Raw genomic sequence first — 11,818 nt, forward strand, 5'->3', positions numbered from 1 at the left:
ATCCACTGGGCAATTGTTTCCCATTAAAATTCAGTTTTCCACTGCTGAGTTCGGCTGCACAGAAAGGAAAACATTTCCCCGCCAGTGACATTTATCTGGTTCTGCTCTATGTGGATGAGACTCACCTGAGGAAGAGCAGATATAGATAGACTACAGAACTGTACTTAGCTCAATAACTGCAGATCCTTAGGGACTGTTTGGCTCAATAAGATTGTATCTTGTAACCGACTCTTCTTTCCTACAACCACCCGCTGCACTGTTTGATTTCCTGACTATCTGAGAGAGTGTCGTTCACCCGCAGGTAGGAAGAGACAAAGAACAAGCACTGAGAAATCATCCCAACAGCAGGGCCTATCTCTGTTACACTCGGAGACTGAGCCGTAGATATTGGTCTTCGGTTCAAATGATTGGATTATGGCGTCATAAATGGCAGAGCCAATTGAATCAGCCCCAATCAAAGGACAAATACTCTTTGAATATTTAGTTCAAATGTTGTTAACTGTTCTGCAGTTATCTGCCAGTGTGCTCAAATAGATTATTATCTGTTTGAAGTATATATCAGTCGAAGCAAGCAGCTGAGAAGAAGGGAGTGAGGAAATCAAGTAGAAAAAGTTTTTTTTTAAACACTGCTCGGGGAGAAGGGTCTGCACTGCGCAGGCGCGTGACGTAGTGCGCCAGGGTTTAAAAACAGACCACCATATACAGCGACCATCGTTGTAGCGGCCATCGTCAGAGTGGACTGAGTCAGAGTGGGACGGCTTTGGCTCAACAGGCTTTGGCGAGAACGGGCAGAGGCCAGGGTAGGTTCCCATTAGTTTTTTTGTTCAGATTGTCTAGCGTAGAGAGAATGCCAGGCAGGATGTTGGAATGCTCCTCTTGCAGGATGTGGGAAGTCACGGAGCCCTCCGGTGTCCCTGACAACGACACCTGCAAGAAGTGCATCCAGCTGCAGCTCCTGACAAACCGAGTTAGGGAACTGGAGCAGGAGCTGGAGGACCTGCGGATCATTCGGGAGAATGAGGAGATTATAGATAGCAGCTACAGGGAGGTAGTTACGCCAAAGGAGCAGAGGACAGGTAATTGGGTTACCGCAAGGCGAGGGAAGAGGAAAAGGCAGGCAGAGCAGGGTTCCCCTTTGGCCATTCCCCTCAACAACAAGTATACCGCATTGGATACTGTTGGAGGGGATGAGTTACCTGGGACAAGCTGCAGTAGCTGGATCTCTGGCACTGAGTCTGGCTCTGCAGTGCAGAAGGGAGGGTGGAAAAAGAGGAGAGCGGTAGTGATAGGGGATTCGATAGTTAGAGATACAGATAGGAGGTTCTGTGGTCGTGACAGAGAATCCAGGATGGTTTGTTGCCTCCCGGGTGCCAGGGTCGAGGATGTCTCTGATTGATTGCATGACATTCTGAAGTGGGAGGGTGATCAGCCAGATGTCGTGGTGCACATTGGTACCAATGACATAGCAAGGAAGAGTGAGGAGGTCCTGGAGAGTGAGTATAGAGAGCTTGGTAGGAAGTTGAAAAGCAGGACCTCAAGGGTGGTAATCTCAGGATTGCTACCTGTGCCAGGTGCCAGTGAGGGTAGGAATAAGATGCTCTGGAGGAGGAACAAGTGGCTGAGGAACTGGTGTAGGGGGCAGGGTTTCAGATTTCAGGATCATTGGGATCTCTTCTGGGGCAGGTTGGACCTGTACAAGGGAGACGGGTTACACTTGAACTACAGGGGGACCAAGATCCTTTCAGGGAGGTTTGTTAGTGCTATTGGGGAGGCTTTAAACTAGATTTGTAGGGGGATGGGGAGGTTTTAAACTAGATTTGCAGGGGGATGGGAACCAGAGTGCCAGAGCTGACAGTGAGGCTGGGGTGAAAATAAATGATGTTAAAAGTTCAAGCAAAGCCGCAAATAGAAAGGTTGTGAGTGGTGGTAAAAATCTTCTGCGGTGTATATATTTCAATGCTAGGAGTATTGCGGGGAAGGCGGACGAGTTGAGGGTGTGGATTGACATGTGGAATTATGACGTTATAACAATTAGTGAAACTTGGCTACAGGAGGGGCAGGACTGGCAGCTTAATATTCCAGGGTTCCGATGTTTCAGATGTGATCGAGGCAGAGGACTGAAAGGTGGGGGAGTAGCATTGCTTGTTAGGGAAAATATTACAGCAGTGCTCAGGCAGGACAGATTAGAGGGCTTGTCCACTGAGTCCTTATGGTGGAGCTGAGAAACAGGAAAGGTATGGCCACATTAGTGGGATTGTATTACAGACCACCCATAGTCAACGAGACTTGGAAGAGCAAATCTGCAGAGAGATAGCAGGCAACTGCAGGAAACATAAAGTTGTGGTGGTAGGGGATTTTAATTTTCCATATATTGATTGGGACTCCCATACTGTTAGGGGTCTAGATGGTTTAGAGTTTGTAAAATGTGTTCAGGAAAGTTTTCTAAATCAATATATAGAGGGACCAACTAGAGGGGATGCAATATTGGATCTCCTGTTAGGAAACGAGTTAGGACAAGTGACAAAAGTCTGTGTAGGGGAGCACTTTGGTTCCAGTGATCATAAGACCATTAGTTTCAACTTGATCATGGACAAGGATAGATCTGGTCCTAGGGTTGAGGTTCTGAACTGGAAGAAGGCCAAATTTGAAGAAATGAGAAAGGATCTAAAAAGCGTGGATCGAGACAGGTTGTTCTCTGGCAAGGATGTGATCGGTAAGTGGGAAGCCTTCAAAGGAGAAATTTTGAGAGTGCAGAGCTTGTATGTTCCTGTCAAGATTAAAGGCAAAGTGAATAGGAATAAGGAACCTTGGTTCTCAAGGGATATTGCAACTCTGATAAAGAAGAAGAGAGAGTTGTATGACATGTATTGGAAACAGGGAGCAAATAAGGTGCTTGAGGAGTATAAAAAGTGCAAGAAAATACTTAAGAAGAAAATCAGGAAGGCTAAAAGAAGACATGAGGTTGCCTTGGCAGTCAAAGTGAAGGATAATCCAAAGTGTTTTTACAGGTATATTAAGAGTAAAAGGATGGTAAGGTATAAAATTGGCCCTCTTGAAGATCAGAGTAGTCGGCTATGTGCGGAACCAAAAGAAATGGGGGAGATCTTAAATGGGTTTATTGCGTCTGTATTTATGAAGGAAACTGGCATGAAGTCTATGGAATTAAGGGAAACAAGTAGTGAGATCATGGAAACTGTACAGATTGAAAAGGAGGAGGTGCTTGCTATCTTGAGGAAAATTAAAGTGAATAAATCCCCAGGACCTGACAGGGTGTTCCCTCGGACCTTGAAGGAGACTGGTGTTGAAATTGCGGGGGCCCTAGCAGAAATATTTAAAATGTCAGAGTCTACGGGTGAGGTGCCGAAGGATTGGAGAGTGGCTCACGTTGTTCCGTTGTTTAAAAAAGGATCGAAAAGTAATCCAGGAGATTATAGGCCGGTAAATTTGAAGTTGGTAGTGGGTAAGTTATTGAAGGGAGTACTAAGAGACAGAATCTACAAGCACCTGGATAGACAGGGACTTATTAGGGAGAGTCAGCATGGCTTTGTGCGTGGTAGGCCATGTTTGACCAATATATTGGAGTTTTTCGAGGAGGATACCAGGAAAGTGGATGAAGGGAAGGCAGTGGATGTTGTCTACATGGACTTCAGTAAGGCATTTGACAAGGTCCCGCATGGGAGGTTAGTTAGGAAAATTCAGTCCCTAGGTATATATGGAGAGGTGGTAAATTGGATTAGACATTGGCTCGATGGAAGAAGCCAAAGAGTGGTGGTAGAGAATTGCTTCTCCGAGTGGAGGCTTGTGACTTGTGGTGTGCCACAGGGATCATTGCTGGGTCCATTGTTATTTGTCATCTATATCAATGATCTGGATGATAATGTGGAAAATTGGATCAGCAAATTTGCTGATGATACACAGATTGGAGGTGTAGTAGACAGTGAGGAAGGTTTTCAGAGCCTGCAGAGGGACTTGGACCAGCTGGAAAAATGGGCTGAAAAATGGCAGATGGAGTTTAATACAGACAAGTGTGAGGTATTGCGCTTTGGAAGGACAAACCAAGGTAGAACATACAGGGTTAATGGTAAGGCATTGAGGAGTGCAGTGGAACAGAGGGATCTGGGAATACAGATGCAAAATTCCCTAAAAGTGGCGTCACAGGTAGATAGGGTCATAAAGAGAGCTTTTGGTACATTGGCCTTTATTAATCAAAGTATTGAGTGTAAGAGTGGAATGTTATGATGAGGTTGTATAAGGCATTGGTGAGGCCGAATCTGGAGTATCGTGTTCAGTTTTGGTCACCAAATTACAGGAAGGATATAAGTAAGGTTGAAATAGTGCAGAGAAGGCTTACAGGGATGTTGCCAGGACTTGAGAAACTCAGTTACAGAGAAAGGTTGAATAGGTTAGGACTTTATTCCCTGGAGCATAGAAGAATGAGGGGAGATTTGATAGAGGTATATAAAACTATGATGGGTATAGATAGAGTGAATGCAAGCAGGCTTTTTCCACTGAGGCAAGGGGAGAGAAAAAACAGAGGACATGGGCTAAGGGTGAGGGGGGAAGTTTAAAGGGAACATTAGGGGGGGCTTCTTCACACAGAGAGTGGTGGGAGTATGGAATGAGCTGCCAGATGAGGTGGCAAATGCGGGTTCTTTTTTAACATTTAAGAATATATTGGACAGATACATGGATGGGAGGTGTATGGAGGGATATGGTCCATATCAGGTCAGCAGGACTAGGCAGAAAATGGTTTGGCACAGCCAAGAAGGGCCAAAAGTCCTGTTTTTGTGCTGTAGTTTTTCTATGGTTTCTATGGTTTTCTATCTCAAACTGAATGTTCCTCACCAGCCGGTGTGAAGAGATGAAGAACAAGAGCTCCATCACTGCCACACCGAGAGAATGCTCCTGTCTCTGTTACACTTGGAGACTGAGGTGCATTTTCTGGTCTCTGTGCCAGTTCACTAGTGTCTGTCATCTGAAAAGCCAGACTGAATGGATCGTCGAGTGAGAAGGTGGAGAAGGAAATAACCCAAAACACAGAAGTAGCAGAAGGCCTTTCAGCCCTAACTCTCCTTCTGTCATGCTTTACCAGCTCATGTGACATTTTCCTCAGGGGGTGGGGTGCGGGACACACTCCAGTCCTCATTGAGGTGGTGGAAGTGGTGAGCAGGTTCAACCAATCTGCTTGGCCTCGCATATTTATACATTCACATCAGCGGGTGTACTTGCTTAGGAGATTAAAGAGGAGACTGGAAAATGTCGACAGATCTGAACAGCATTCCAGCTGGTTTCAACACCGGCTAGTATACAGGCTCCAAAGCACAGGATCGACAGAGATTGCAGAAGGTTGTAGACACAATCACTTCTACCACATATCTCACCATCATAGTCATAGCACTGTTACGTACCCTGTAACAGATTAAAGAACCAGCAGAAATGGAAAACACCTTGGAGTCTGGTATTGCTGTTAACTAATGCTATTTTATTGGTAACTACGCAATACAGTAATATAAATTCAGATAAATCAAACAGGTTAGCAAAGTTCATGCATATATAAGTGTGGAAATATAAAAACCAAGCTTCTTCAAGCCTAGGGAGTAAATGGATACAGTCTTACGACGATGGGTAAATGAAATCAGTTCAGTTCGTGGTATTGAGTTCAGTAATGATGGAGAGAGAGAGAGGTGTCGTGGTTGTCTGAGTAAGCCGATGCCATCGATCCTTCCTGTTGTCCTCCGAAACTTCCAAGTTAGCCAAACTTGACCAACTTAAGAGCACCGTCTTCGAGTGATAGTCTACCAATCCAGGCAAAGGTTAGACACACTGGTAGACTCCACAGGGTCTCTCTTTCACGCACTAATAATCACAGATCGATCCCTCACGATCGATCCTCAGTCCCACTCTCGTGGGCACCTGAACAGGATAGTGGTAACTTCACCTTACCTTAGTGCATCTGCGTGTCCTGTGAAACAAGCAATTACGCTAGTTCAGATACTGTTGTGCTGAACACCAGCTGTCCATCAAGTAGCTCCTCCCTTCTCTCTCTGTAGGAACTCAGAAGCTAGCAGTGGCCTTGTAGAAATCCCGATCAAACTGTGAGCAGTCTTTGTCCATCTCTCTCTCTGTCTCACACACACACTCTCACACTCGGTGCTGTACAGCTGTGTGCTCTCTCTTTTTAAAAGCACAATCCATCATGAATAACTCAGGATATCGTCACAGCACAATACCAGGCCCTTTGACCCATATAGTCCACACGAAGTCATTAATCTGCCGAGTCGCATCCACCAGCACCTGTAACATAGAGAGCCCTCCGTATCCCACCCATCCATAGGTTTATTGCTTATTCATTTATTATCAGTGTTCTTTCTTTCTTTGTTGTTTTTGCACAGTTTGTTGTCTTTTGCACACTCTTGGTGTGGTACTTCACTGGTTCTATTATATTTATTATTACAGTGTATAGATTTATTCTGTCACAAGAAAATGAACCTCCGGGCTGTTTTATTGTGATATAAATGTGCAGTGATAATAAATTTAATTTGGAACTTGAAGAGTCCTTCAATGTAATGGATGAAGTAAAGTTGAGAGAACTTATTCCCCCCCCCCAATTCCTCACCCCTTTTGATGCGGCCTATGACTGTGGTGTCATTGGAACTCTGCTTAGCTACAAAATCATAAGTAGAACAAGGAAAAGAAACTTGTTTATTTTAAACTCTCACTTGTACTGAGGAGAATGTGGAACAAATATCATATTTAGCCAGCCACTTTAGGCACAGGTTAATCGAGCAGAAGATGCAACCGCCTAAGGGTACGCTCAATATTCGAGGACAGCTTCTGTCCAACTGTTGGAAGATTCAAGATGCAGGATTGTTTAATGATATTTGCAGCACACAAATGTAAGGGAAAACAAAGTAATTTTTATCTCAGATTCAATGCAGCACAAAAAAACAATAAAATGAAGGACACAATAATTTAAAATAACAATAAATGTAAACACATAAGATAGCTTGTATACATGGATTGGTTGTACATTCATAAGTTGATGCTCAGCGTAGTTGTGTCTGTACATACGGTGACTGACAGGAAATGATAAAGCAGTGGTGATGGCTGTGTGGAGGGGTGAGATAGTGGGTGGGGATGTTGATCAGCCTTACTGCTTGGGAAAAGACAAATATCGGACCCTGTATGACTAGATGGACTCCTGAACTCACAATCAAACTCGTTACGGCCTTGCACCATAATGTCTGCCTGCACCGCACTTTCTCTGTAAATGCAACACTTTATTCCGCATATGCTGGTGGACCACGGCGACCTGTTCTAGGCTGCTCTCAAAACTTCTAAACATTTGGCACTAGTTCTTACCTACTATTATCTATTTATACACACACACACATGCACATACACACACACACACACACACACACACACACACACACACACACACACACACACACACACAGCTTCAGCAATCAGATTTCGGAACTGTCCTTGAGCTCATGAACAGGACCTCAGAATTCTTCTTTTATTTGTTTGTTTCCTTATTTATTTACTTTCTTGTTTGTGAATTTATTTATATCGGCAATATTAGTTATTCGTTTCTGTGTTTCTTTCCTCGCTCACTTGTTTATTTTCTTATTCATTTTTCTTGTTTGTTTACTCATTTATTTATTTGTTCATTCATTTGCTTACTTAAGTAAGAAGTAAGTTCATAAATACTTATCTACTTACTGCGGTCTGCGAGCGTTTAGGTCAGCAATGAAGGTCCTGCAAGCACATCTTCACGACGTTAATTGAGTTGCAGCTTCTAAGAGACAGTATTAAGCAACTGAAGCTGCAGCTGGGTGAACTTTGACCAACACAGAAGAATGAGGAGGTGATGGATATGTCACTCCTAAGCTCGAGAAAGCGGGTCCCTGGGTATCTGTCAGAAGATGGAAAAGGGATAGTTGACCTTTGCAGAACGCCCCTGTAGCCTTACCCCTCAATAATCAGTACACTGCTTTGAATACTATTAGAGGGTTGTCTTACCAGAAGGAAGCCGTATATGTCTCCAGCACTGAGTCTGGCTCTGTGGCTCAGAAGAAAATGGGGCGGGGGGGGGAGAACAGGAGTGCAATAGTGACAGAAGATTACTTAATTAGAAGAGTAAAAAGGAGATTCCATGGAGGTAAAGGGGACACCCAGATGATAATGTTGCTATCCTATTGCCAGGATCAGGGATATCTCGAATCGGGCCCATGGATTTTTTGTATTAAATCGTACATACTGGTGTCTGCATCTGAGAAAATCGAGGATCCAGTTGAACAGGGAGCTATTTGTGGTGCCTAATGATTTGTTTTGAGGGGGTGCTGAGTTGTACTCAATGTGAACCACTCTCACCTATGCATATTTATTGTACAGTTGTTCCAGTACTTAGTGACCAGCCAATTAAATTACATCTGGTGTCGACCAGCTGTGATGCTGGGCAATTTGGAAAAGAAATACTTCATTCCTCAGGCAGGGGTTCATGTTTTTCATGAGCAAACTCCCGAATCACTCCGTACAATGGATGCTAGTGCAATAAGATGTTAGGCTTTGAGCAGATAACCGCGATATTCTGCGGACCGGTATGACTACAGATTGCCTGAAACAACGTGGTACGTCAGACTGCTGAATGTAGACAATGAAGTCCATAGACTCAGCCAATTAGCCACCCAGGACAAACACTTTATTGGAATAGTATCTGGGGCCAGGCTGCTTTGTCTGTGTGCAAGTAAGGTGAGAACAGTCAGATTTTGGATTTCCGCTAATGTGGTCTAGGGATGAAACAACAGGCATTCTGGATAGTAGTGCATCAGTCGTCGAGTGTGCTGGGTCCTCAGGTGCCGCAGGTGATGTGCTGATGTAGTTGGGCCGAGACTTATTCAAACTACCTGATTAAAGGTGTCTGGCAAAGATATGAAAGCCGTCGCGGTATGTCATTTCTTGCTTCTTTATAATGATATTAAATACGCCCAGTGCTTGCTTGACATCTGCCTTTGGCAGTACATAAATGACAGTGAGGATCACGCCGGGGAACTCCCTCGGTATGTAGGATGGTCTGAGTCTGGAGAACAAGAATGAAACAAGAGCTCTATGTCGGAGCGCCGCTGCTTTGTTCTTGCCTGATGCTGCTGACCGGTCCATCTCAGTGAAACAGAAAACACAATAATCACTTGCTTCCCTCCAATACAGCAATCTTACCTCTAGGTCCTATGACTTACACTCCAGTGAAGGTACATTGGCCAGGAATAAATTGAATGACTGAATTGAGTTTTTTACTTACATCTTTCGTATACATTGTCATTGTCGTAGTCATACTTTATTGATCCCGTGGGAAATTGGGTTTTGTTACAGTTGCACCAACCAGGAAAATAGAGTATAAATATAGCAATGTAAAGCCATAAATAATTAAATAATAATATGTAAATTTTGCCAAATGGAAATAAGTCCAGGACCAGCCTATTGGCACAGGGTGTCTGACCCTCCAAGGGAGGAATTGTAAAGTTTGATGGCCACAGGCAGGAATGACTTCCTATGACGCTCTGTGTTGCATCACATACCTCTCCGTCTGAATGTGCAATGTGCAATTACTTATGGTAAATTATAAGGACTCTCTGAAGAAATCCCTTGGCGCCTGTCACATTGACCATCGCCAGTGGTCTAATCTAGACTCCGATTGCGAGGCCTGGCGACGCACCATTCACCGAACTGTCTCCTCCTTCGAGAACACACGCAGGGCCGGCATTAAGGACAAAAGGAGAGGGAGGAAGAACCGTGACACAGCAGCACCAAACCCAGAACAGAATTTCCCTTGCAGCTGCTGTGGCCGGTCCTGCCTATCCCGTATTGGCCTCATCAGCCACCAGCGAGCCTGCAGCAGACGTAGGCAGCCCCCTTCCTAAATCTTTGTTTGCGAAGCCAAGCCATGATGATGATAATAACACGAACAACAGGACAGTCCATACAATATAGAAATACAATTGTATCAGGGTGAGTTAATCAGTCTGCTGGCCTGGTGGAAGAGGGTGTCCCTGAATCAACAGATTGGTGGATAGATGTAGGATAGAAGATTGGTTTACAAGAGGCGATCTGCGTTTTCAGCTGTATATAGGTTATAAATATCTGTAATTACTGAGCTACTGTGCGTACATTTCTCTAGTTTTTGCACCTTTGTCACTTTACCCTCATACGATTTGCTCTTCCTCAGGTGAGTCTCAGCATTTTACCATCAATGTAGAGCGCAGAAAAATATATGCAGCCATCGGGGGAGAAGCCTTCTTTTCAGTGCGGCCATCAGGGAAGATCTCAAGTGGAAGCTGGACCTTCAATGGGAAAACTATCTGTCAGTGGATCGATCAATTCGTGTCCATTGATAATCCCTATACATCGCGAGCTGAACTATTCACCTCCAATGGGTCGCTACTGCTGAAGTCGGTGAACGAGTCAGACAGTGGGGTGTACCGTGTGAACATGCTTCCAATCCGTGGCCCAAAAACCTTAGCGACCATCACTCTCGAAGTCACTGGTAAGTGAGACTTTGGTCTTGTTCGCTCATTTATTGAAGGGCTGCTCTTTTTTATTTGTTTTATCTCTACTTTCCAACTTACTCTGTTACACTGTAAGTCACTAATCTCTTGAAGGTTTATCTTTTGTTGATTAGGAAATGTTAGCCAATGCATAGGATAACTCTGCCCTACATTTACTATGGGATCTTGCCGGTTAGGCGTCGGCTGGATGGACAAAATAAGATCATGGGGGCTTGTGGGTGTGGAACCCAAGGCCGTGTGACCCTAGCTCAACCTAACTTTCACATCTGGCATGATTACACCAGTTTACTTTAAAAAAGAACTACTCTTCGATACAGAACTTATTTCAATTTTTCATTTGTTACCATTTAGTATTCGAACTGGATTATCTCATTACGCGTTTTGAATCACATTAATTCTTTAATGTGTGTGTGTTTGTGTGAGAGAGAGACTGTATGTGTGTACTTGTGTTTTTGTGTGTTTGGTATTGAGTTGATATCGCTTTGTATGAACTTGTGGGCAGTTTAACCCCTGCCCGTCAGCTGAAGTGTTCTGTGACGCCCCGGAACACACTGCCAACAATGTCACAGCTCTGGAACACAGAAAGACTATTTCAAAATAGACATACAACACAGAAGTTCAGAATCAGAAGATAATCCCACGTTGAAATATACAACGATTAATAGGAAAACAGAGGTTGTGAAAAAATGTGTTTATCGGGGGTGAGAAGAATGTGTTTTGGCACCTGATGAAATTAGCAACCTGATCAAATGTCACGTGTGTAATGGCTCACGTGTTTAACTAGAAAGTTGCTTCTGTTGCTGCTGGCAAGGATGGAGTTCAGGTGAAGGATGCCCATTAGCTTTCAGTGCGAAGCAACTTCCAGAAAATCCATTCAACCACGCTAATTGTCCTGAAAAAAAAACTCATGATACAGCCAGTGCTGTGTAACCTGAGCTTCCAGATTCTGCTCAGCCATTTCAAATAACCACAGAGGAAAAACTTCTCTGGTGATGAAAAGACAAAATAATGCGGATGGCATAACTCTGAACTTAAAAAGACAAATTATCAGAAACATCAGCAAGCTATGCAGAAATTATGGAGAGAGAAATTTAACACAGTAGGCGTTCAGATGGATGACATTTCCTCAGATGCTGTTTTGAGAGATCAATAATGTTCTCAGCAAACCATGTTCTGTTCCTGTTCTGCCTTGGATCTGTGCTCCCAGATTCTCCAGAACGGGAGAATGTACGCACTGTCGCAACTTGACG

The 11,818-nt window shown here is 44.0% G+C and overlaps 1 long non-coding RNA gene across 1 annotated transcript in view; it reads left to right on the plus strand.

The window, feature by feature from the left end:
* The window catches only part of LOC140207703 (uncharacterized), a 28,130-nt gene extending 17,587 nt beyond the window's left edge, over positions 1 to 10,543 (plus strand). The window contains exon 3 of the long non-coding RNA XR_011888627.1: positions 10,229 to 10,543. This is a non-coding gene — a long non-coding RNA (uncharacterized lncRNA). The remainder of the gene's footprint in view (positions 1 to 10,228) is intronic.
* The last annotated feature ends 1,275 nt before the right edge of the window (positions 10,544 to 11,818 follow it).

The sequence above is a fragment of the Mobula birostris genome, chromosome 13 (genome assembly GCF_030028105.1).
Source record: "Mobula birostris isolate sMobBir1 chromosome 13, sMobBir1.hap1, whole genome shotgun sequence".
Taxonomy (NCBI): domain Eukaryota; kingdom Metazoa; phylum Chordata; class Chondrichthyes; order Myliobatiformes; family Myliobatidae; genus Mobula; species Mobula birostris.